The 25,348-nt window shown below is 43.6% G+C and overlaps 1 long non-coding RNA gene across 2 annotated transcripts in view; it reads right to left on the reverse strand.

The window, feature by feature from the left end:
* Nucleotides 1–25,348, reverse strand: part of LOC138297431 (uncharacterized) — a 118,415-nt gene that overhangs the window by 81,566 nt on the left and 11,501 nt on the right. The window contains exons 2-3 of one of the 2 annotated variants that reach the window (XR_011204098.1): nucleotides 17,054–17,254; nucleotides 7,894–11,324 (exon numbers count right to left, since the gene is read on the reverse strand). This is a non-coding gene — a long non-coding RNA (uncharacterized lncRNA). Of the gene's footprint in view, nucleotides 1–7,893; nucleotides 11,325–17,053; nucleotides 17,255–25,348 lie in introns of those variants that run through there. The other variant, XR_011204099.1, reaches the window with a different exon arrangement.

Genomic DNA, 25,348 nt, shown 5'->3' on the forward strand with positions numbered 1-25,348 from the left:
AGAGGCCCGAGATACCTACAGGATAACGCTACCTCAGTATTCCGTGCTCGCACATTTAATTGCAGCAGCCGCATGTTTCAGAGGAGAACTTTGAGCACCGGCACGTTTTTATTTACAGTTAAGCACTGGTGTTTGTGCTGTAACTGTGTTTGAGCTAGGCTTTATGCAAAATATATCCACAAGTACCAACAAAGTTTCAGAGGAATTAGGTTAAGCCATACATGCTTAAGCAAAGAGGCTTTTGGGAAGTGAAATGTGTCTTTGGGCCAAATACTCATAAAGCAGACAGCATCTTTGATTTACGGTTATAGCACTCGGAGATTTCCTCTCTGCGTCCCAAACCCACTGCTCCAGGGCCCTTTCCCTGTCTGGCAAGATTAATTGCACGAGATGGGAGGGCAGCCCTGTGTGCTGCAGCAGAGCAGATTGAATAACTAACTTCAGAAAACCAGATGAGGGCAGCAGTTAATTACACCCTGGTTGCTTCTATCAGAAATCCTCACCTCAGCATCTCTGATGTTAGGGAAGAAAAGATGACTGTGTCCTCCCCCAAGAAGCAGTGGACCTCCACACCCTCAAAAATATTTTTAAGTAAGCATCACTCTGGTTTCTGTCTCCTACGTGTCAAGACGTAATTGAAGGTGTTAGCATTGTCATGTGTTAGAGGGGTGTTAACACTCTGGTTACCACAAAACCGCTCTTGGGGCTCTCCAGTAGTAACATGCGCCGAGTTGGAGATTTACTCCCAGGGAATTGAATCAGTAGTTCAAGATAAAAAATCAAGAAAAAACACCGAAAAGTAGCTTTAAGCATTTTCACCGAAGTGAATGCTCTGGTAATACAGAAGATAATGTAAACTAGTGTTAGGAAATCTCCTGCTAGTGATCATTTAGTGCGAACTGGGCTAAAATCAGTCGAGTTTCTCAGTGCATGAGGTCACATGGTGATTTGTTTATTGCTGTGGTGGAAGAAGGTATTTTTTGACTGATCTCGGTCCCACATTGTATGTTATTGAGAATTGCGCGTTTAAATCATGGGTTTTACTGTTAGTGTAATGGTTTTAATTAGCTGTGCACTTCTCAATAAATCTCAGTGATGAGACAACGAGGGTGACAACCAGGCAAGGTGTCTAGGCAGAGGAAGGTGTCTCTCCGAAGCTGATGCAAAGCATTTAGAGGTGGTGGTTGTACCATACATGCCAACAGACCCGATTCAGGCGGGAACCTCCAGCCAAGAAAGGCTTTAGTTTGGTTATCTCTCACCTGAAATTGCCTGTGCTTCAATAGAAGTCAATGGGGGAAAGAGGTTTGCCTGATTATTTTTTTTAAAGTTCTCACTTTTCTCTTCTAAAATGTTTGCATATATGTTGCTGGTGGGTACCATCGGCCCTCGTGTTTGGGGATTGGCACTTACTTTTCCCCAACAGGCTTTGAAAATGATGACAGGAACCTGCAACAGTGAAATAAAGGGCCAGTGAGAGTCTGTTGTTGGATTTGTGAAGCATGAGCGATCTCAAGACTACACAACCTTGGTATTTGTCAACACAACCTTCAGTAGAGTCGGACACAACTTCTGAGCAAAACATTGGGCCACTTTTTCTTTTGCAAATTACCCACTTGATACCTTTGATCAGTTACAGAGTTGGATACTCCTTTTTTTTCAGAATTGTGATTAAAAATCAAACTTTACTTACCATTAAAGAGGGCTTTTAATTACAATTCTTTGGACTCCAAACACAACTTGTCTCCATGTTGCGAATTGGAAGTTACAGCTAATTAAATGTAATAAGGTAACTTCAATGCTATCCTATGGGAGAGGTGGGCCTTGTAGTAGCGAAAAATGACATTAGAAGTTTTTTTACTACCAGTTCATGTAAAAGTTACACGTACATGTCTTGGTTTTTAAATACACTGCATCTGCCCTCTGTTCTGTTCAAGGCTTACCATAAGGGTCACATATGGATTAACAAGCATTTGCAATGCAATGGGGCTCAAGTTAGAGCGATTAGCATTGTAAATTCCTAACTGAACTTTTCTTGTGAACATAAATTGAAAATGAAAAGTAAAACACTTCACATAAGCGAGCTGATTCAAAGCGCCACGGCTGCTGTGAGCGCGAAGGAGAGACACAAAAGGAAAAAGAAGATCGCTCGCAGTCAAACGTATCAGCAAATGTGCTATTATCCACGTAACAGGGTCGATGGCCAATGTAGTAACAAAACTGCCCAAAGGAGGGACAAATGTCAAGCATTTACCAATGATAGCACAGGATTTTTGAAAGGCAAGCTCATGAACGAGTGATAGGTGTGGTTAAAAGCCCACAGATAGATTACAACACATCAAAGCGCTTGCACACTCAACCTAAAAAGGAAAGTTTAGGCCTGAAAAAGGTTTATTTTGCCAGGTTGAAATGCCAGTTTAAGAACTGCACATAGGTTGCAATGGCAGGCCTGAGACATCTTTAAAGGGCTACTTAAGTGGGTGGCACAATCTGTGCTGCAGGCCCACTAATAGCATTTAATTTCCAGGCCCTGGGTACAGGCAGTACCACTTTACTGGGGACTTACAGGTACATTAAATGTGCTAATTCAGTGTAAGCCATGCCTACCATCTTTTAAGGAGAAAGCGCAAGGAAAACAGGAGGATTGAAGACAAAATGCTAGGTGAGAAACACACCAAGGATGCCAGGTCTAACAATCTGGCTTGGCATTTTAGGCTGGACTGTTACGATTGAAGCAGGACCACTGCTGATTTGCACATGGCTGGGTCTAATCTGAAGTAGCATGGTGGGCAAAAAAAAACAAGGAACTAGGGGCCAGATGTAACAAATTCCGGATTTGCGACTCACAAATTTTGAGTCTGAGTGACACGCAACTTGCGTGTAGCAAATTCGGATGCAGGATGGTGTCCCTGACACCATCTGCGATTCTCAAGGGGGTCGCAAAGGCCCACCTCCTTAATATTAATGAGGTGGGTCGCAATTTGCGACCCCCTTGCGAGTCGCAGCACTCACAGGGATGGTGGCCTGCTGGAGACAGCAGGCCACGTCTGTGACTGCTTTTCAATAGAGCATTTTTTTTTTGTATGCCGCCCGTTTTTCTTAAAGGAAAACGAGTTTCATTACACACGAAAAAATGAAACGTGTCAGTTTCATTTTTTCAGAGCAGGCTGTGGTCCATAGAACCACTGCCTGCTCTGAATTTTCTTTTTTTCAGGGCCCCCTTTGTGAATGGGTTACCACCAGTGTGACACTGGTGGTAACTGCGAATTGCTTTGCGACTGCGTTCGCAGTCACAAAGCAATTCTGCATCGCGATGCGAATCGCAAATAGGAAGGGGAACACCCCTTCCTATTTGCGATTCGCATTCCCATTTTGCGAGTCGGTAACCAGGTTACCGACTCACAAAATGGGAATGGGCATCGCAATGTGCTTTTTGCATGTCACAAACAGCGAAATTTGCTGTTTGCGCCATGCAAAAAGCTTGCTACATCTGGCCCTAGGTGTGGCCTGAATAATTATCATTGACTGAGATTAATAGAAGCATTCTATCCATTACTTTTTTTGCAATTTTTTATTGTCATGCATGTGCCACGCATGCACTTTTTTATGAGTTAACATTTAAATATTTTCCTTACATCTCTGAAACAGAATGAATGTTGGCAATCTTACCTATAGCCAAACAACTTAACAGGAGTACAAGCATGTTTCTTTTAACATGAGGACTCACAACTAGGAAAGTTTGCAAGCTATGGTTAGTAATTGCGGTATTCATGAGAATGATGGAAAGTTTGTGAGAGAAAAAACACATCCCTATTAAAACACCACCTTAAACTTCAAATACATTCTACGAGAGTTTATGAATCACATCTATTAAATACACCTTTATAATATATATTGCTTACATGCCGCCCAGCCTAAGATGCAATATGGAGAAATCTCACCTACCATGGACACCCTCTTTTATATGGCATACGAAGTCACAACAGCAATGTGTCTGTTTGTTACACAGAATTTAAAAATCAATGAAAATTACAGCAAGGAGCAGCCCTGAAACAGGAAGTATGCGTGCACTAATGCCTGCCTGAAACATAAAAGCAAGTTATTTTAATTAACATTAATCTTAATAATGCTTTCAGCGCTATTGGTTCAGGGTTTGTACTTTTGATGGAGGAGGCAAATTAAAAAGTTAATGGCTCTCCTGGTTGGGAACCTTTTAACCTGAACGTAATTCCTTTATGAAAACTAGTTTATGTGAAAATGCCCATCTTCAATTCCGCCCAATTCGTAGTTTTTTCATACTACACCAAACTGGAAAACATCACACTGTTGCATGTTTAAAAACGGGTTTAAGAGTGCACCAACATACGTTTTGCAGAGAGGAAAGATACAGCAACTTCTTTTGTGGGCACATTTTCAAAGGAATGTTTTCTTGCAGGAAAAACATCCCAAGAATACATTTTTGAGGGGACATGTCGCCAGCTAGTAAAGTTATTAAAAGTTAACAAACCTTGCAACTTCTTATGTTTGCCAGCCTCTAAAGTTTACATAATTTTGCCAGTAGAAATTAAGCTTCTATAAAACAATAGTTTTCAACAATTCACACTTGAAATTCTATTGTTCCCCATAACTTATTGACTTCGAAAAATCACTTATTTTTAGATAACAGCACAGCTTTATTGTGTAACTAAATTCTATGTTTTTCTCTTTCAGATTCATCTTGCTTCTAACCATGTAAGTGTTGTCTTAAAAATTCTCAATACAGCAGAACTACAAATTCCCTAAATTAAATCCTACCCACTCTAAAAATGAATGACCCTTCTTTGGTACCAAATATACTTAGCTTGCTGTGTGCCATTACCACCTACTTCAATGAAAACCTGGGCAAACACACACCGTGAACAAGGCTACGGCTGAAACGCGCTGGGAGGAGGACCATCTTTCTTTAATATAGCTTTTTGAACTGTCCGTTTTGTGTCTTGACTTCTTTTCTTTGGGAGAGAAAATATGATTAATATTGATGGGATTCCCGATCCCATATCAAGACCGCCGCAAGTGAGTCTCGATAAGTCGGGGTTCTTCTGCTGATCATATATATATATATATATATATATATAATAACAAAAATCATTAGGTGCAAAGGTTTCTTCTCTACTTGCTCATCTAAATAACAGTGCATAATTAAACACCCTCAAAGGGAATGAAATCTGTTACCAGTACATTCTTCTCCTGTCTACAAAATATTTTGTTACAAGCATAGCGAATGCACATTTTGAAGTGAGTCCTGTCCCTCTCTTTCATTGAACACCTGGGCCTATGTTGTGCTAATCTATCTACATGTCCGGGTGCAGACTGTGCCATTGACATTCTCTGCCATTGAAACACACTTTGAATCGTGGTTTGTTTTTGCAGAATTCAATAAAACTACAAAATGGACCGTGGCAAATATAACTGCACTTTTATTTTTTGGATGCACTTGCTCGAAAGTACCTAAACACACTGCAGAGACAGGTCCTCATAGCGCACCAGTCCTTAGAAAAATAGTGTTTGCCTAGTTCTATCCAGAACTCACAGCGTGGGTGATACATGTACAAGCAAGCGCACGCACGCGCAAAGACACACACACACACACACACACGCAAGATGCTACTCAGCCCAGCAACCACACTGGGATTCTCGAGCTTCTAACATTGGATAGAAATACAATAGAGCCAATTCCCCTTTGCCAAAATGGCACCCTCACGTTCTTGTCAGTATCAACTTCTATTTTCTTCGTGCGCCCTTCTCTTTCGACCAATAAGGAGCCTATTCATGACACGTCTGCCCACACAGACTGCGTGGCAAGAACAGCTTTGATACCCCAGGACCAATTATAGCTATAATTGTTTCCGTCCCTGAAAGAAAGCCGGCCTTTCCATAAAAGAAAGATTTCATTAGCAATTGCATTCCTGAAATGTGTTTTGACATATTTTGGGGTTGGCTGCATTGAGGTTATTTGCCAAAAGGATACATATTACCTTTTATTGCACTGCAGAAAAAATGTTTGGATCTGAAAGCTGAAGTTGGTGGAAGACCAGGTCCTGACCGAAGTGATGAAACATTGAATGTATTAAGCTGGTCCCTCGGGTACTTTGGCAAGCCACAGCATGGTTCTGTGTCCCAGATGGATTCCAGTCCGGGTCTGTGGGCTGGAGCGAATGCCAGGTGCACTGTAACTATGCACCGCAATATACCTCTAAAGAATGATTAAAACATTATGCATAATTCTCATTAAATGTTCGTGTCGACACTTAATAAAGTTGGACAAGCGTCCTTCTACTTTTAGAAAAATCTAATGAATGGAAAAAGAAAATGGTGAGATCAAAAAGACTAGAAATCGAGTGGAAGCGCGCGCCAAATAAAATAGTTTGGGTTTAATTTATGTATTTGAACTGCTTCTATCTGAATTCAGAGTTGCAGTTTCAGTGGTGGTGACTTTCCTATGTTGACTTTCTTTCTCTCCTTTTTCGTCAGCCCAAACAGGACCTCTGAACACAGGTCGGACCACATTTTGGCCTAGAGTAATATTGATGGGGTGGCTGATTGTGGAGCGATTGACCCCACAAACCACAACTGGATCACTGCAGTGATGGCAGAGAAATCACCTTGACTGGATGGGGTCTCTTTAATAGGTGCAGGGCATCTGGAGACTGGATCGAATGGCACACCATCTCCAAAAACCAGGGGCAGAAAAAAGCTTGTGCTCCAGTAACAGGACACCACGGAAATCCACACAGACTGCAAGGCCAGTTATTCACCGGGACAGTTACTTGTGCTCCTTTGACAAACTTTTAAGGCTGGACTCGCATAGGGTGGCTTTTGCAAAAGTCAATTTGGCAGTGGTGTACTGTTAGAGAAAGCCTTTGGTTAAATCCAATAGGCAGCAGGGCTTAATTTGAGCCAGTGGTTTCCGGTGCTGGCAACACCGGGGCTTGTCTAATTTAGAGATGAGCACAATAACAGTTGCTAATTAATACCATATACATTAAAAATGACTATTACCGACCACCCACGCCGTTCTCATAGCTTAGGGTTCTGCAATAGCCCAGTCACACTTGTAGGATTGTGATCATTGGTAGTTGTGTTAATATTATCATTGGTAGCGCTTCTGGGATCAATGCGCGGTGCAAGCTACAGTGGCCTCTGATGACAGCCCTGGCACTTATTGTTATAAAAATTAAGCACTGATGGGCAGTGGTTTGAGGATTACTGTAAAAGCCATTAATATAAATGTGATTAATGTTTAATAAATTGCTCAGTGTTCTTATGTGTATTTTTTAGCTGTTGGAAGAATCAAGGCCCTTTTAATTTAGAAGGTTAAGCACTGAATGAACACTGGGTAATTACACTGTACTGAGTTCTTGGCCTCTAGTCCACACCACCTCTGTTCCTGAGTATGCCATGGTCCTTCTCCTTTATTACCTGCAGGGACAAGTGTCACATTGGTGCCAGTTAATTTTGGGTCCACAAATAAGGTGGGCCAATAACAGCAGATGTAGTAATCCCATTTGGAACATCGAGAGCCAATAATCCCTTATTTGGACCTAATCCATGTCGCACTCTCATAAGAGTGAAGTGTCACTATTACAATTCAATAGTATTTTTCATTTATTCGAGAGTTTTTATTTCAACTTCATACATTAGGTTCACCGCCATTGTGTCTCACAGCACTGTGTATGCCCAATGCACAGTCCCTTCGTCAGTAGTTTGTCAAAATTCATGTGTAAATGAAAACAACATACATACCTATGAATGTATACTAAATAGTTAAAAGAAACTATCTGTCTCAATTCATTAGGCTCCTGTGATTTTTAAAAATAATTTGAATAACAGTCTATTATTGTGCATTAATGGTTCTAGTGTATCTTCCATGTGCTGTACCATGCTTCTATACCACTCTTCTAAATACCCACTAATGACCAAACAAAACAATATTGTGCTTTGACGTTCATTCATCTCTCCCCTTACGCAAACAGGTTTCAGATATACGCTTCTCCACTATTGTGGATGTATGCAGCCTTGCTGCAGTCTTGCTTACTGCCAAACCACAGCTATTTTTTTCAAATTCTCCCTTCTTCACAATAACACCACACTTATGTTTAATGTGTTCAGGCATTTTAACCACTAACCTGTCATTACAGAATCACCAAGTGAAAATACATTTCAGCAGTTCCTCATGGAACCCACTTATTTGTAATGGCTGAATGGGTTCAATCCAAGGCTGAGTATGTGATCCTTGTGGTCTTCAACCAGACTGCATGACCTCTACTTTGTATGTTTTGCAAAGCTCCTGCTTAAACTAAGTCCACTGCAGGTGGTGCAGTTGTCACAGAATGCCTGTCACTGGCAACAATGAATGTTGCTAGCTGCTCAGAAGCTGTTCAGAAGGAAGCAAGAGCCTTGGAGCCATATTCAGAAATAAAGTTGAAAATCCTGGGAGGCAAGGCATATGAGTATAATACATCAAAGACATTTTCTGTTTGTTGCTTGCATAAGAATTTACCTTTAAAAAACAAAAGACAAGAGGTGGCTAGGCAAAGCAGGAATAGTTTGCTTAATTAAACATTGCAGCCAGGAGAGCAGTTACAGTTACAGAACCGGGGTCTGTGGACTGTCTTTCGAAGTACATCAGTTTGTTGTAGGTTTTTATACGTTTCTCTGAGTACCATAAAGCAATAAAAAAACATTCCTTTCTTGGTTAAAAAATGTGAACAGTGGTCCTCGAGTCTTAAATAAAATTCCAGATAGCGAATGCAGGTGGGCCAAGAGCTTGTATGAAAAGAATGCGGTCCAGCGAGTATGTGTCCAGATGTCCAGCATGAGGGGCGCCTGGTCACTGCGTGTACTGTGTGTGTTGTGTTCTGATTGGATGTGTGCTCCTAACTACATGTGGCATCTAACTCTGTGGTGGTTTGGGAATTCTCACAACCCACTGGTCATGTGTGTTTTATTGGGGCCAATCTGCTGGGACCATTTTGGTGTTGCTGCACCTATCTGTGGGATCTGATCTAAGTTTTCCTGTTTGCACATTTGCCTGCCAGCTAAGTGTTACCCCACCTGTGACCTGTCAGTCAGTAATCTCAGGCCTAGGTCTTAGAGCCTGCCTGACCACATACCTATGCGCAAGGGTTGGTGGAGAGTTCATGACGGGGGAATCTAATAATGGTGACACAACTTCATTCACGTATATGAATATGTCACTGTGTGCACTGACATTGGTTAATCCAATATTAACATTCCCCTCTTCTGTTGAATCTTAAACTACTCCATCAAACTCACGTCATGACAGTCATATTGTCACAAGCTTGTTGTCCCATTTCCCTAGCTTCTTTAACTCTACCCACTTTGGGGGCCTGTGGTTTTACAGCAGGAAACCCCCACTGTGGGAAACCACACAAAGACAGTAACACAATGAAAATGGGCAAAAATGACGTGCAGCGACTGGTCAGCCACAGTTTGTGAACCACTCCTGCTCAGGGACACCTCCCTCTTCATGCATGTCTTTCTCTAGTCGGTACAATGCCTAAATGGTAAGTGTCAGAATCCCTTTGTCCATGAAAGATATGAAAGGACAACAGGATGCACTGATCTTCATGCAAACCCCACCCTGAGGTGGATGGTTCTCAGTTCTTCCTCGATTGCATTAAGTCTAAGATCAGTACTGTTCATCATTTTGAGCATTTCCCACTGGGTTATTTGCAACCAGCTGGCGTTTGCTTTCATCTGATGAAGAAGGGCATGGACCCATCTGCCAATACTTGTACATTGGTGAACAGTCTAAATTCCTCAGGAATGTCCTTGTATTGAGCCCAGCCAACATAATCAGCAGTTCTTTTTCTCTAGAACCTGATGCAACAGAGTCATCTTCTTCCTTAACGGTGGTTGACACAGTTCAAACAGATCTTCTCTGGGGATGACCAGGGTAAGGGTGTGCATGGTGATGAGGGAGCAGAGGCCACACCATCCAGGGATGAGCTATGTGTAGGAAAAAATGCTACATTACCAGCAGGTGTCCATCAGTGTGGAGGTGCCCCATTGCATGTCCGGAATGTGCAGTATCATGACAGTTTTCATTCGTGCCCAGCAGAATGGTTCCTTTGCATCGAAAACATAACAAATACAGTGTGAGTTTCAGTACAATTAGGGGTTGCCCCTTCTCTTCTATCCATGTGTACCTATCTATCGCAGTGTCCGAGAACTCCAGACAAGGGGTATCTATGCTGTTATTGAACCCTTCCCTATTACACCCATTTCCCTTCAGATCGTCGAGGTGGATGGCCCTTCACTGAAACTTTATGTTTGGGGTCCACTTGTTGTAGACATAGATAGCGCAACTCCATAAGGGCCACCCTGGGACCACAGATGGAAGCGGGAGAGGATGTTTTTGTGTGCTGGTTAGGTGATCTAGGTACCTCCAACAATCTCTTCTCAGGAAAGTCTCATGGCCAAACTATGTACTCCCCTATGGATCCCTTTCTGTGCATCCTGTCTATCTCAGTTTGGATATCGCTAGGCTCGGAGAGAAGGTACAGTGCCATGGATTTGGTCCTGTAGTGGGTCAGATTTACTACAAACCTATGGGGATGTATTCTGCTAGATTGTTTTTTGGTCCTTATCCTACGCAGGTACAGATGGAGAAGGCATTTTGCTTTTTCAGGGGCTATCTCTTGGAATAGGTAAAGACCATCTGCGCCTACTGCATGTGGTATCAGCTAACAGACATAACATGACTCAGCTGATGTCCTGGAACCCACGGTGGTCATGTGTTGATACCATGTGTTGTGTAAAAAGGAACTGTGTAGTGCGTGTGGAATGCTAGTGTTGAGTGTGGTGTACTTATAGGTGACATGCAAGAGGTCCTTATGCAAACGGTGTGATGATTTCTGAATAATTCCATTAGACAAGGCCACTTTTTAGAAATGCACGGATGCGGTAGCACCCCTAGTAAACAGAGAATGTATAAAAACACATAATTTGTGAGACATTGTAGGTCTTGGGATGATTCAGGCAGAGATGTCTGCAGTTTGTTGGTGATGAGAGTTCCTCGGTTGTGAACAGTTTGAAAAAAGTATTTGGAGCAAGGTGTGGTTCAGAATTCCAGTGGGGGTTTGGGTGTGGAAAGTTCTTGGAGCAGGTTGTAGCTCTTGATCCTGTTGGGGAAATTGGTGCGGAAAGTTCTTGTAGCAGTTTGTGGCTCTTGATCCTGTTGGGGTACTGGTGCATCCGCTGAGAAGGTGATGGTTCACTGTAGAGATGGTGCATTTAGCTGATCAACTAGATTTCTAGAGCTGGATTTGGTTGTTATAAAAGAAAAAACACATTACATTTTTGCATGTCACCAAATATTTCTTAGGAATTTCTGCATTTTCCATGATTTTAATAAGGCACCCTAAGGTGACATCACTCAGGATACCTAGTTTGGAGAAAATGGGTTATTGGTTATGAACAGTTTTTAATTTTTAGGGGTTGTTAGACCCCCCCCCCACCATGCCTGACTAAGGGGGTGATTCTGAGACTGGCGGGCGGCGGAGGCCGCCCGCCAATCTACCCCCGACAAAATACCGCTCCGCGGTCGCAAGACCGCGGAGGGTATTTTGAGATTTGCCCTGGGCTGGCGGGCGGCCGCCAAAAGGCCGCCCGCCAGCCCAGGGAAAATCTACCTTCCCACGAGGACGCCGGCTCCGAATGGAGCCGGGGTAGTGGGAAGGTGCGACGGGTGCTGTTGCACCCGTCGCGTATTTCAGTGTCTGCTTTGCAGACACTGAAATACTTTGTGGGGCCCTCTTACGGGGGCCCCTGCAGTGCCCATGCCATTGGCACGGGCACTGCAGGGGCCCCCAGGGGCCCCGCGGCACCCCCTACCGCCATCCTGTTCCTGGCAGGAGACCCGCCAGGAACAGGATGGCGGTAGGGGGTGTCAGAATCCCCATGGCTGCGGAGCGTGCTCCGCAGCCATGGAGGATTCTCCCGAGCAGCGGAAAGTCGGCGGGAGACCGCCGACTTTCTGTTTCTGACCGCGGCTGAACCGCCGCGGTCAGAATGCTCGACGGGGCACCGCCAGCCTGTTGGCGGTGCCCCCGTGGTCGGTGACCCTGGCGGTCACCGGCCGCCAGGGTCAGAATGACCCCCTAAGTGTGCATCTGTGAGTATGTTTTACGAGGTGGTTCTCATGCATTTGGGTAATTCATTTTTTTTACTGGTGATCTGTTGGTGTTGCCAGCCCTCCAGTACCCTACTGTGCACATGGAGGTGCCATTAGTGTGGGCGATGTTTCCAACCTACATGTGCATGGAGAATTTATAAAGAAGAGGCTTGTCACACTGAACTTTGGTCAATGATCACAACATGCCCTGAGGTCACATGCATGACCCACTAGTCCCGGAATGTGGTGTGCTACATCACACTTCCAAGTGGCACCAGGTGTCTTGGTTACACCCTTTTCTAGAGGCTTCTTTTGGCTAGATGTGGGCTTCTTTTTATTGGGTTTTGGGCACAGGGTGAGCACATTTCTGCATTCTACTCTGCTTGGACTGTGATGGGTGTTTTGGACTCCCTTCCCTGGCAGCCCCCTCTACCTCAGACAATATCTTTTGGACCTACGGTTTCCGGCTGCAATTGGAAAGCTTTGGGGGAAAGGAGGAGGTCAAAAATATCACCATATGGAGGTTCTGGAGAAAGGCCATGAATTCATCAAAGTTTGCCCAGATTATGGGAATGGACTGGGATGGATGGATGTTCTGGCAAAACTCCTCTACTGACTCAGTGCCATACGGTGCTCCGCAATCTGTTGGAACTCATGTGTGCACTGTGAGGGTATGGAATCTTTGTTTCCTCAAGTGTACAGGAGGCCTGGCACTCAGTACTTTTAGCTTCACTTTGGAACTAAAAGGGCCCCCCATTTGGGGCCGCTTGAGGCACTACTGCTGCTGGGACTATGCGACAAAGGCGTTCCAGTCCCGGCTGGGTGCCCGAGAATGGGGATCTTTTTCCCTCATTACAGGAACCCACCCCAATTTGTTTGTGGATGCAGGGTCCTGGGTGCTTGCTTTTAAAGCACTGGTTAGGAAGATGTCCTGCCCACTCTCTGTCAGTCTGCCCTCCCCTGGGGTGTGGCCAACTAGCCCCACCCTGGGGGATCAGCAGCGGAATGGGGGCTAGTCTCCAGCAGGCACCCAGAACAGCAAACTCTAGTGAGGATACCAGATCGACTGCTGCACAGAAACCCCGAATGGTGGACTCTAGTGAGGATATCTGATCAACAGCCGCACAGAAACCCTGAGTTTTTACTGAATGCAAGTAAGTGTTTAAATCCCTAATGTTGTCTTGTTTGCCTTTCTTTTGAATTTTACTGCAGTGAATTTTAAGGTGTATATGAAAAGGATGCTTTGTTTTGGGGGTATTAAGGTTTACTGCACATTTGAGCTTTGTGTCTGCATTATGGATAGCTTCCCCAAACAGTTATCCGTCCCTCCAGCAGCTGTGGCCCTGGCCCTTGTTAGGCTGGGTTCCCTGCCTGTGGTTGCTGATCCACCCTTTTGTGGTGGTGCGGCAGCAGACTGACTTCCTTGCCGCTGAATATATGGTGCATTTTATTTTCCCTGGGCTTGATTATGTGGATGAAAATTTTGCAATGCCTGGCCAAGGCCCATTGACCTATGCTCCTGGTGTGCCTTTAGTTGTTATCTGTCAGCCCTGTTGACCATTCTGTGACAATGGTAGCACTGTATGGGGTTTGGCTGCTGCCAACCTCCTTGGTTTCTATCATTGTAGCTATATTTTAACATTGTGGGGTCCTGTGGTGGACCTCCCTTCAGAACTGGTACCATTTGCATGCTTGCTGCTAATGTGGCCACTTCAAGGGCGGTCTTCCTCTGCTAATGTTGGACCAACTTACCAGTGTCCGTCTGGGCCTGCTCCTGTTCTTATCCTTTTCCTGTTTTGTGAAAATGCAACATGTGCGCTTATATCTCCAGGCCAGAGTTTGGTGTCTAGCCCTACTGCGCTGCCCAATCTGCTTTGTATTTCAAGGCAGTCCTTTCTTGAGGATAGTATAAAAGAAGACGACCTTAAGGTCCGTATCGTTCCATGGGTGTCCTGTCTCCTGCCCCCATCCCTCTCTCATCCTGTCTAGAAAATCTGTTAAGGTCTCCCCAGGTTTCCTGGTTTCTGCCATTAACCCTCCTACATCTGGGCATCCAGGGAAGATTTCCCTCAGGGCGGTCCATATTTGGTGCCTATATGAATTAAATGTGACCCTGTTGTGCTCCGTGTTTGTCAGCATGATTGCTGGGATGCGAGCTCGGGCAAACACTGCATTAGTCTGCTGTCCGATAATACTGTTTAGCAGACTTTTAACATCCCTCATCGCTAGGGTTATTCCAGAGGTGTTATTCTCAAAGCATGAGAGCCATTTCCCGGCCCCATCCAACAACGGTGGCAGCTTGGCTCTTAGCCTTTCCTTATCCATTTGAGCCCATGGCACAGAGATGGTCCCTGACGTCCTTCTGTAGTAGCAGGCATATTCTTGTTTTGGGCAGCTCTACTTGTTTTCCCTCAACTCAGTGTTCCCGTCTCCTCAAATAATACTGCATGTAAGGGAACTGCTATGTCCTCTGGTTTGAAGGATCCCTCCTCCGACCCTGTCTACCATACTGATCACTTCTCTCGTTCCAGTGGGCTAGCAGGTGGCAAAAAGGTCATGTGAAGATCTTTCCTTCCTCCTGGGCTACTTTATCCCTTGGGCTTAGTTTATCTGTCCTGTGCGTTCGGAAGCAGCAGCAGACGTCGTCATTGCTGCTCTCCTCGTGCACACACAAAGGTGCCATCTTGGTCCTCCTGTGTCTAAGCTGGGTTTGCACCAGGCTGCACTGTACCTACCTCTGCTCTCCTCAGGTGGACGGCGTTCTGCTCTACTCTCTCATTGGGCTTAAAGGATGCGAGCTCTCTCTCTCTTTCTCTCCCTCCTTATTTCAAGCCTTTGCTCTGGCTCCCATTGGATTGCTTCCTTCATTCAGAGCTATGCACTGTTCTTCTAAGTTGGGACCTGCCCACAAGCTTGCTTTCTGTGGTTTTCTCGGCTGCCTGAGCACACTCTGTAGCTCCCTTCTCGCCACTAGATCCCAGAGGGCTGGGACCCCATTCCTCACACTCGCTAGTTGTCTCATTGTCCAGAACTGCTATGAATCTCCTTGTTACTTGGGTGAGCTCCCCCGAACCAGCGGGAGTGAGTGTTCTCCATGCTGCTAAAGTTTGGTGGCCTGAATGCAACAGATGAGGGTTCGAACTTCGGGAAGATCTAGCGCTGGACTGGGGTGGTGCAGGGAGTGTCTGGGCCTGTTGGCCTTTTACTCTGCCATGCCTACACCCAACAGCCTGTGGTTCAGTAGGGGGCCCTTGGGCTCCCACAACTGGAGGAGTTGTGTATCCTAATGTGGGGACAGCAGGCATCAGGGAGAGCACCTCCATTCCTGTGTACGGCAAGGGAGGTGCGAACAACTTGCTTGCTGATTGTGGATCAGTGTTGTCAGCCTGGGCCTCCTCAAGGATGGCCATAATTCTAGTAATGCTTCCCTTTTGTCCATCTTTTGCCCTGTGTATTTTATTAGTATGTGTGTCATTGTGTGTCCAATTAAATTCCCTCTTTTTGCCAGGGGAAAGCATGTGCCTTGGTGTGTGCATGCCATTTATGGCAAATCTTGTCAAGCTTTTTAGCCTGTGTGGAGAATTTATTTTGCATATGCTTTAAAGGAGATTACATGATGGTTTTGGGTAGTCTTTTAGGGTGTAGTTACTCTTTTTAGCATTCAAGTTTTTCGGGGATTTTGAGTTATATGTGTCTATTTTTTCAGTTTTTTTAGACAAGTTCATGTTTTTACTCTGGTGGCGGGTAAATATTTACCCGGGGATGACTAGCCCTAATCTGGTAGTGGAGAATATTATACACAGGGATTACTAGATCTAATGAGCTCAGCGTTATTCACAGATGCATTAAAATAAGCATTTAACAAACAAACATCAATGCATATGAAGAATAACAACCTAGGAAAACGCGCAATTATTAATCCAAAAGAGCATGACATTCGGCATTAAAATAGTGAGTCTTGCTTTGGTATCAAATAGCTATTTGTAAGAAGCAACTATGACTTCATAGCACATTAAGTCATCGACAAAATACAACACTCAACGCTTGAGGCAAGCACAGTCACATTAATTTACCAGCGTCACAATATCAAAATGACACCATTTCAACTGACACAAGAAAAGCTGACAAGGCAAAAAAAATAAAGGGAACCTGGAAGACCCTCCAGAAATATCAAAGGAGCCTGTCAGAAATACCCTAGCCCACTCCTAGCACATGCTATCCTGTTCCCAGGGGAAGCTCTGCACAGTGCTCGGGACTAGGTGAGCCTGATAATCTTGTTGATATTGGCTCCCAGGTGAAGATTATAACAATTTATACAGAGAAAGAAAGGAATAACTTCAACACCCATAGGCCCTTCTTGGCCAAACACTAACTATGCCTAATCTCCTGGATCCCAATTTTCTTATTCCCTAACATTCAAATTACACCCAATGTCACACCCAGGAGTCCTGCGTACCATCTGTGTCATGCACAGCGGTGCAAGCAAAAACATCTCTCACCTCTTTCAGATAACAAAAGTGTTAAGAAACAGTAGCACTGAGAAAACCTCTTTAGCCTAGTAAGATTGAACTTTGGGCCCTATATCACACCCAGAGTCTATGCATACCATCTGTGTCATGCCCAGGGGTCCAAGCGGAAGACACCTCTTACAACATAGGTGTTTGCCTTATGTCGCAACCAGAGCTTTATGTGTCCCATCTGTGACACGCCCAACGGTCTAAGCGATCAGCAAACCAAACTAAAAATCGATTCAAACAATATTCACCTTCCCTGATAATAAAAAAATATGACTTCTGCAAGTTATGCGGGTTATGCTTTTTTTCTAGTTTGCCATACACCTAATGCTAGGGCTAAGGCTCTGCTGTAGTCTCTTACCCTTCTGACAGCATCTTCAGGATGGACCTCCACCCTGTGGACTCAGCAGAACTTCCAATCAATTGAAGCATCTGCTCACCTTTCTTGAGGCGCAAATGTGAATCTGTCTGGGCGGGGTCCCCTTCTTTCGATAGCAGTCTGGTCTGAGGAACCAATCAGCTCCTGGCTGGCTTGCCAACATTTGCTCAAATGAGAATTTACCTTTTAAAAAACAAAAGACAAGAGGTGTATTGGCAAAGCAGGAACAGTTCGCTTAATTAAACATCACAGCCGGGAGAGCAGTTACAGAACCGGGGTCTGAAGACTGTCTCTCAAAGTACATCAGTTTGTTGCAGGTTTTTATACGTTTCTGTGAGTACCATAAAAAATAAAAAACATTCCTTTCTTGGTAAAAAATGTGAACAGTCATAAATACAGTTCCAGATAGCAAATGCAGGTGGGCCTCGACCTTAGGTGGACACAATGCGGGCCAAATAGTATGTGTCCCGATGTCCAGCCTGAGGTACGTGTGGTTGCTGCATGTACTGTGTGTGCTGTGTTCTGATTGGATGTGTGTTCCTAACTACATGTGGCATCTAACTTTATGGTGTTTTAGGGGTGTGCTTACCCCTCTGGCCATATGTGTGTTTAATGGTGCCAATCTGCTGGGACCATTGTGGTGTTGCCACGCCTATCTGTGGGATCCGATCTAAGTTTTCCTGTTTAAATGTTTGCCTGCCGACTAAGTGCCCACCTGTGACCTGTCAGTCAGTAACCTCAGGCCTAGGTCTCAGAGCCTGCCTGCCCACAAACCTACCTGCTGTAGTTGACAGAGTTCACGAAAAGGGAATCTAATAATGGTAATGCAACTTTGTTTGTGTACAAATGTGTCACTGTGTGTATTGACATCGATTCATTCAATATTAACAAGCTTATTACATGATTTACAAAACTCCTTTCTCTCTTTTGTGTTGATTTTTCCGATCATTGTTCTAATGCCCCTATGTAAATGCTCCCACTTACTCAGCAATGGAGACTTTAAGATTTCATATCTTAGACAAATGTGGGGTAACTTCTGCACATGTTGGTGAAACCTCTCCATGCAAAACTTCAATGCTTCTGGTAGGCATCTCTGTCATAAGTTAAAACTTACTGTTGGTTCCAGACAGAGTTATGCATTGGAAAAGCTATGCAATTCTGATGCTTCGTTCCTTGGTGCAGGTTGAAGAGAGGATCTGGGCAGCTGCAGGATTCTAAAGAGAAAACTCACTCTCTCTCATTTTCTCTCTCATGTATTAAACTCAATGCATGATTTGGTAATAGATTATCAAATCACAATTTGGGTTTGTGACCTATTAGTATCAGTATTTGAAAGGGGCGTGTTTAGGTCATCCCTTCCAAAAACCAGACAGTAGTGGTATGCATCAACGTTTTGCAACCAAAGTGTGGTTGCAAAACATTCAGTACTTGAAAGGGGCATTTTTAGATCATCCCTTCCAAATACCAAAACATTAGTATTTTACCAACTCTTCAAAGGAAATGTTAGCCCATTCTCAAACAAAAAGGGGTACCCAAGGGGCCCTTTCTCCGTCGTGAATGTTGAAAAAAAAATGTCAAGAGTCGACAGTGGCCAACTGCCTACTCTTAAAAAATAAAAACCCATCCTATTTTCATTTAATGAAACTAAGTTGCATTTAAAGAAAAACAATTGTTGTATTCAAATGGAATCACAGAACTGGGGGTCTGCTGACCAGACCAGGCTGCGCCCTCTGTAATGGCTGCTATTCATAGTGGGTCACAATTTGTGACCTACCTTATTAATATTCATGATGTAGGCCGAATTGTGACCCACTACAAATCAGTAATTTGAAATTTGACCTATAAATACATAGGCCACGTCACAAATTACCAAACTGGTTGCAAAAATACTGCTTGCAAATTGTGACCAGTATTTTGCAACCAGTTGTACGTACAACTAGACCCAGGTGCCCTAACTTTCCGGTTGCAAAAAGTAGTTGGAATTTGCCACTGTATTTGTAATTCTACTTTTAGCAACCAGAAATTTAGGGGCTTATTTACAACCCCCTTGTGCCGCCTTAGCATCATTTTTATGATGCTAAGGCAGCGCTAAGGTGGCCTTTTCCCCACTCCATATTTACAAAGTGGTGCAATGCGTGCATGTACGAAAGGGGGGGCCCAAAAAAATGGTCCAGTGAAATTTACATTATTTCACTGCGCCATTTTTTCGGCCATTGTAAATGCCTGCTCAGAGCAGGTGTTAAAATGACACACCTATTGACATCAATGGGCCTCCCTGTGCTTTGCTACAACCTCACGGGACATCCATGCAACCATGCAAGAAAAGTGGCACATCGGGAATAATGTGCCACTTTCTTGTAAATACGCCCCTTAGTTTGTGAGCCGACCTATGTTCTAATAGGTCATTTGCAAAATAAGGAATCTGAATGGGCCATGATCTGACCTACCCAATTAATATTTATTAGGTATAGTACAAATTGTGACTAACTTTGATTGATCACAATGACAGGGATGGTGGCTTGCAAGGCTCAGGAAACCACCATGCCTGTGATTACTTTTAAATAAAGAAAGCTTTTTAATGCAGTCCCAATCCTTAAATGAAATGGGAGTTTCTTTATTTTATTTTTATATCTCAATGAGAGGTGGCTGTCACTGCCTAGACCACTGTCTACTCCCACTGAAGCTTTTACCTAAAAGGAGAAGAGGCTCACATTGGACCCCCATCCCTTTAGTCAATTAATGGTTTGCAACTGCTGTTACATAGGATAGGAATCTCAGTTTGGAAAGAATCCCCACAAAAGGCCTGATCCACGTTGCGATTCCTAATCCATTTCTAAACCAATTTGTAGGAGTCTGTAAAACTTTACCATCTCCTAAAACGGGTGAAGTACATAGTAGAAAGATTTTAGTGGTCACCTACCTACAACTTTTACAAAAAAGCAGGGTTTCAACCACGAAAAAGTTTAGTATATATGGCCCAAAGTCTATGATAGAAAAAGTGATCTTGCGACCAGCCAATATGAGTGAAATGTACACTTTCCGAGTTAAATTCTACATTCATTCTAAACTGCCTTAAATCCAGTGGTTTTTTTTTTGCTCTAGCAGAGAACAAAATTGTCTGTGGCCACATCTTGTTTCACTCCCCTACATTTACTTTTTCCATGCGCAGACCTTCATAAAACTTAACATCCCAAACCTTAGATGTGTGCAGTTCCAAATTTTGTGCAAACCCAGCCATGGGGACAGAAGTTATTAACAAATCAAGAAATATATTTTTGAGAGAAAGCGTTGTTAAAGCATAATCGTATAGTGGCGACCGTCGCAGATAACTGCATGTGGTATTAAGGATCCATGTTTAATTATTTTTACTTACCCTGATGACATGGTACAAGTTGATACTGTGAAGTCATTCTAGTGCTAGAAAAGCTTCTGAGAATATCCAAGTCTACTGTCTAATACTAACCTTAGTAATGTGCTGAAATTGTGGGGGTGATAGTTAATCTTGTAACCTACACTGAATGTCTAACCATCCCCAGAACTGAACAGGATAGACTGAGGGGCATCACGGCAGGGTGCGCTAATGGAAAGAGAAAGAGACAAGACCTGCCTTGGGTTGTCTGCACCTGATGACACTTTGGCCTTTCTCCAGCACAAGCACACCTGGGTTGCTGTCACCTAAGAACCAATAGAGTCAGGAGTGGTTTGGCTTATGCAACGATTCAAGCACACAAATTACACACTAGTACTTTCTTTAACCATTGCAGACCCTAGGAAGGGAACAAATTAAGATGATTTTTGGATTATAATGAGTTTCTTCACTTCACTTGCCTTGAATTTAAAAATGGTTAAAAGCACTTTTCACAATACTTCCACCAATGGTAGTTTCTTTGGGAGTTGTTATTGGTTCCTACCATACTAGTGAACGTCTGGTACGCGGGCAAAAATTTACATGAGAAATGACCAACTGTTTAGCTACTGGCGCACAAACACAGTCTCAATCTTTACAACAGTCAAAATGGGGAGCACCCTGTCTTCCATTCCAGCATTTGTGACCCCAAGGCATCATGGTAAATGCAGTCATTAGCACGAATTTGAACAGCATTTTGAAAGTTTTTCACCATAAGTTGGTGCGGCGAGTGCCGTCTCAATCTTTATTCGGTCAAAAAATATGACCATAAAAGCACAAAATATAAAATACATTTTGAATGATCACAAGCAGAAAAATTAAATAATAGAATACTTTTCAATGGGCAGTCAGTTGTATAGCACATTAAAAAAGCTTCCCAATTTGTAATTAAAAAGCATATTTTTTCTTAACTTTATAACAGCAACAGTATAACTAAGCACAGCAAAACAGATTACAGGAGAGGCAAGACTTTGTAAATTTTCCAGCCCTTCTTTGTAGAAAGTAAAGCGCTCATGCGAAAGAAATGGGTGTAAAAAGCGGTCCCTTAAAATGTGATGCAAAGTGCAAAAGAGCATAAAGTGCACGGTGGATTGGTAGGAAGCAGCATGGAAGAGAGGCAAGCCAAATGCCTACCAAGGGAAAGGCGGCTAGAAAGTGAACCGTATTTAAATTTAACCTGGCCAGGTAAAATCTCTGTTTTGGATTAACGACCCAAATTAAGTAAAATTGCATGCCTGGGGGGGTGGTAATTTGCATCTAGCTGAGGGCTGAGACTATGTCAAGGGACCTCTCAGTTCGAACCTCCTCACTATGTGATATACATCTTTTTTTGACCATATCTTTAGTTTGGGGGTGAATACAGTCCAGAAAAGGGTTAAGAGAAGAAAAAGTCGAATCCGAGGTCTGTCTGTCTATCCATCTATCTATGTATACGTGTCTATATAGATATATACAGAATTAAACATTCGTATTTAACTTTTTCTTCTCTGAACACGTTTTTCCGGCTGTCCCCCACGGCCACGCCCACAGAATATGACTGTCAGGCATCTCGAGAGTTTAAGCGGGAGGCATGCATACGTAAGAGTGTTGTTGCTTTTTTCATTTCATTCCGAATTGTTTCAAGGTCGCACCGACTGCAGAAATCGGCTCCGCCCGTGTGGTAATGAAGACGGGCAGCCTCTCCCACACACTTAGGAAGCAGCTGCCCGCAGTTGGCCCTCTGTGCTCCGCGCGCAGGAGGGGGACAAGTGCCCTATTTTCTGTCACTCGTATTCAGCTGCAGGACACGTGCCACGCGCTGCCCATTCTGCATTGTTCGCCTGTGAACTCCAGCAGCCCCCGAGCTGCGGGGGGGGGGGCAGGGGGGGCTGGAGGGGGAGTGGTGGGAAAAGGGGGGCTCACATGTGGCATCTCTCGCCCTCCGGGCTCCGAAGCCAGTCTTTTGAAAAAAGACGAAATGCATTGAGAGGTTCTAATTGGGGGGGATGTGGTGACCCTCACATGGCGCGGGCTCCTCGATTACTGCGACACGAGCTCCTCTGGGGCTCCTTGACAAATATTTTCTCACGCCAGTAAAGTGTTTACCGTATGCGAGCGTCTAATTGTGGGATTGCTTACAGACAAGACGTTTAAACCATCTGAAGTCCTGATAATCGTTTACTAATGCCAGCTACTTAAACCGAATTCAGAGCTATCTCATAATCTCATTCTAAAGCAACGCACGGAACAGGCAGCCCAGACAGACAATAAGGAGCTGACAGAGTTTATTATAATACGGGACGTTAATTCTGGCTGGTCATCTGTTCCAAACTTTGGGTAAAAGTAGTGCCTGTATTTAAAAGTAACAAATGGCAAGGCAATTTTATCAGGCATCATCATCATTATTGTTGATGATGTTATTGCTGCAATAATGATAATAACAATAATAAAAATAATAATATAACAACAACAACATCTTGAGTCCGATTGACATAAACCTTTTTTTAAAAGATCAGAATCTGCTCCCGAAGGGCTACTCAAACATTTGGAGTAGATTTCCTTCCCCGAGTTTTATTTCACTCCCCACAGCGGAGACGGGAAATAAAACTCCAAAAATTAACTAGGAGGAGGAGTTTCTTCCTGAGGAAAAATAATTGGACCAAGGACACGCAAAAAAATCCACCTGGTGGAAATTCTCTCCGTGTGATTTTTATTCATGTAATTAACACTGACAAACTATGACAATCTATGAATACTGTACCCAGGAGCGTCAATTCACCAAAATGCCAGGGGTCGCTGAAGTGATGTCACACACCGGTTTTTACCTTCAATTTCATTCACACACACATGCTTACACACACACATTCACACTTACACACACACTCACTCCTCTAAACACACTCGCCCTCAAGCACGCACACACCATACATTTAAAAGCATTTTTTGCTTACCTCCACTGTGAGGAAGGTTCTAATCCAGATAATTGTGCTCCATTTTTTATTACACTGATAGTGAATAATTAAACTTTATTTACTATCAGTATAATGAAAAGAAAATGAGAGAAAACAAATATAAAGGCGCCCCAACCAGCCGCCACAGCGTTTCTGGCACTGCTTTTGCCACCTATGAAGCCAGGGGTCACAAGGGGCAAGTCAGGGGTCACAGTTGCAACCCCTGGAGACCTCTAAAGGACATCCATGAGGGTACCTTTCCTGCAGGACTCCTACAATGAATGTCAAAAGAGAGGGCCATTTGTGTCCAAAGGTTTGTGTAAGTCCACTGAAACGTATTGCCATCATTTTCTTAGCGTAGCCATTTCTTAGCTTAACATCATTTCAAAATGACGCTTTGGCACTTCTGTGTGTCCTGCATTCTGCAGCACACTCCGAAGTGCCAAATCGCCATTAGTGATTGTTTATGTGCAGGAAGGGACATCTTCCCACACATAAACAATCATACCCCTCAACGCAGACATCCTTGCACGATGGTGCAAGTATGCCTGCGTTGGCACAGGAAGCTCAATTTAACGCCAGCATGAGGGACAACACGGATGAGCCGTATTCAATTAAATAATGCGCATCCCTGTGTTGTGAAAATGACAGAGTGCAGCAAGCGCTGCCAATTTTGGTGCAGCGTTGCACTCCGTCATTTTCTTTTAAATATGGGCCTAAGTGTGAATATAGCAAGGTCCTAACTCCCTCGAGATGGCCCGTTATCCTCTCCTACCTTCAGAGTGTATCCTGCCGTTCCAGCACGTCAACATTGGCTGCTGTCAGACATTACCCGCATCCTGGTTCCATCCTTTCTAGCACTTTCTCTATGGTTTCTCATCATGGAATATCCTGCTAGCGGCCTGATACCTGTGCCTCCTCCACATTGCAACCAGAACTGCTTTTCCAGTGTACTAACCAGACCTGCTCACTTGGCGCTGTCTGCGTATTCCTGAGGATTATCATCATAATCAGGACCCGTCCACCATTCACTGTTATGAATAAAGATAATGGCCATGGAAATTTAGGCTTATCTTCATTTACCATCTAGTCCTAACTCCATACTGCTGGATAATCTTAGTTATTCAAACATTTGCACCTATCTCTATTCTTCTCTCAATGATAAACATATAGAATATAGGACCTTAAGTATCAGAGATTTTTCACATACACATCGAAATGGCTAAAACTTTTTGATACATCAGGCCCATAGTGTCCAGTCCCCGCACTGGAAGTCAGACAACAGAGGCTAGATTGACCGAAGACAGGTTATAAACATGACTGCATGGTGTAAACCATGTGCCTTTAGTGAAGATGCTCAATAGCGTCAATATGGATGCACTGTTGGAAAGAAAAGACATGGCTCGGAAGTTCAGACTTTTAAGTCTAAAAATATGTTCTTCTAAAGGGAGAACTTAGAGTATTCCAATAGAGCAAGGAAACACTTGCAATAACACTGAAACAATGTTCTTGTAGAAAGAAGATTAATGTTTTCGAACAGCCACTCTCTGAAGAAGATTGTGAAGAAAAACAGAAATACATTTTCAATGCCTTCAGACAGAACAGGGAAAGAGTATTGCTGAATTCAGGTGTAAATTCGAGGAGCATATATTGTTTATGTGTCAAGAGGAGACAGGAATTATATGCTGAGTTTTTGTAAGTAAGTGAGACCTTGATAACATTTAAGAAAAATTATAGCATGAATATTATTACACTCTATGCATATATTACATGCTTTTGAAGGTAATCATCAGGTTTCACAGTACAGGACAATAAAGCACTGTTAACAAGGATACTGTGTAGTTCTACATACTACTCTCCTCACATTGGCTGGAACAAGGTCCACTAGCAAAAAGTGAGATTCACTGAGCAAGTCAACACAGTTGGTCACATGTCATGTAT

This window comes from Pleurodeles waltl, chromosome 5 (assembly GCF_031143425.1).
Source record: "Pleurodeles waltl isolate 20211129_DDA chromosome 5, aPleWal1.hap1.20221129, whole genome shotgun sequence".
In the NCBI taxonomy this organism is placed as follows: Eukaryota; Metazoa; Chordata; class Amphibia; order Caudata; family Salamandridae; genus Pleurodeles; species Pleurodeles waltl.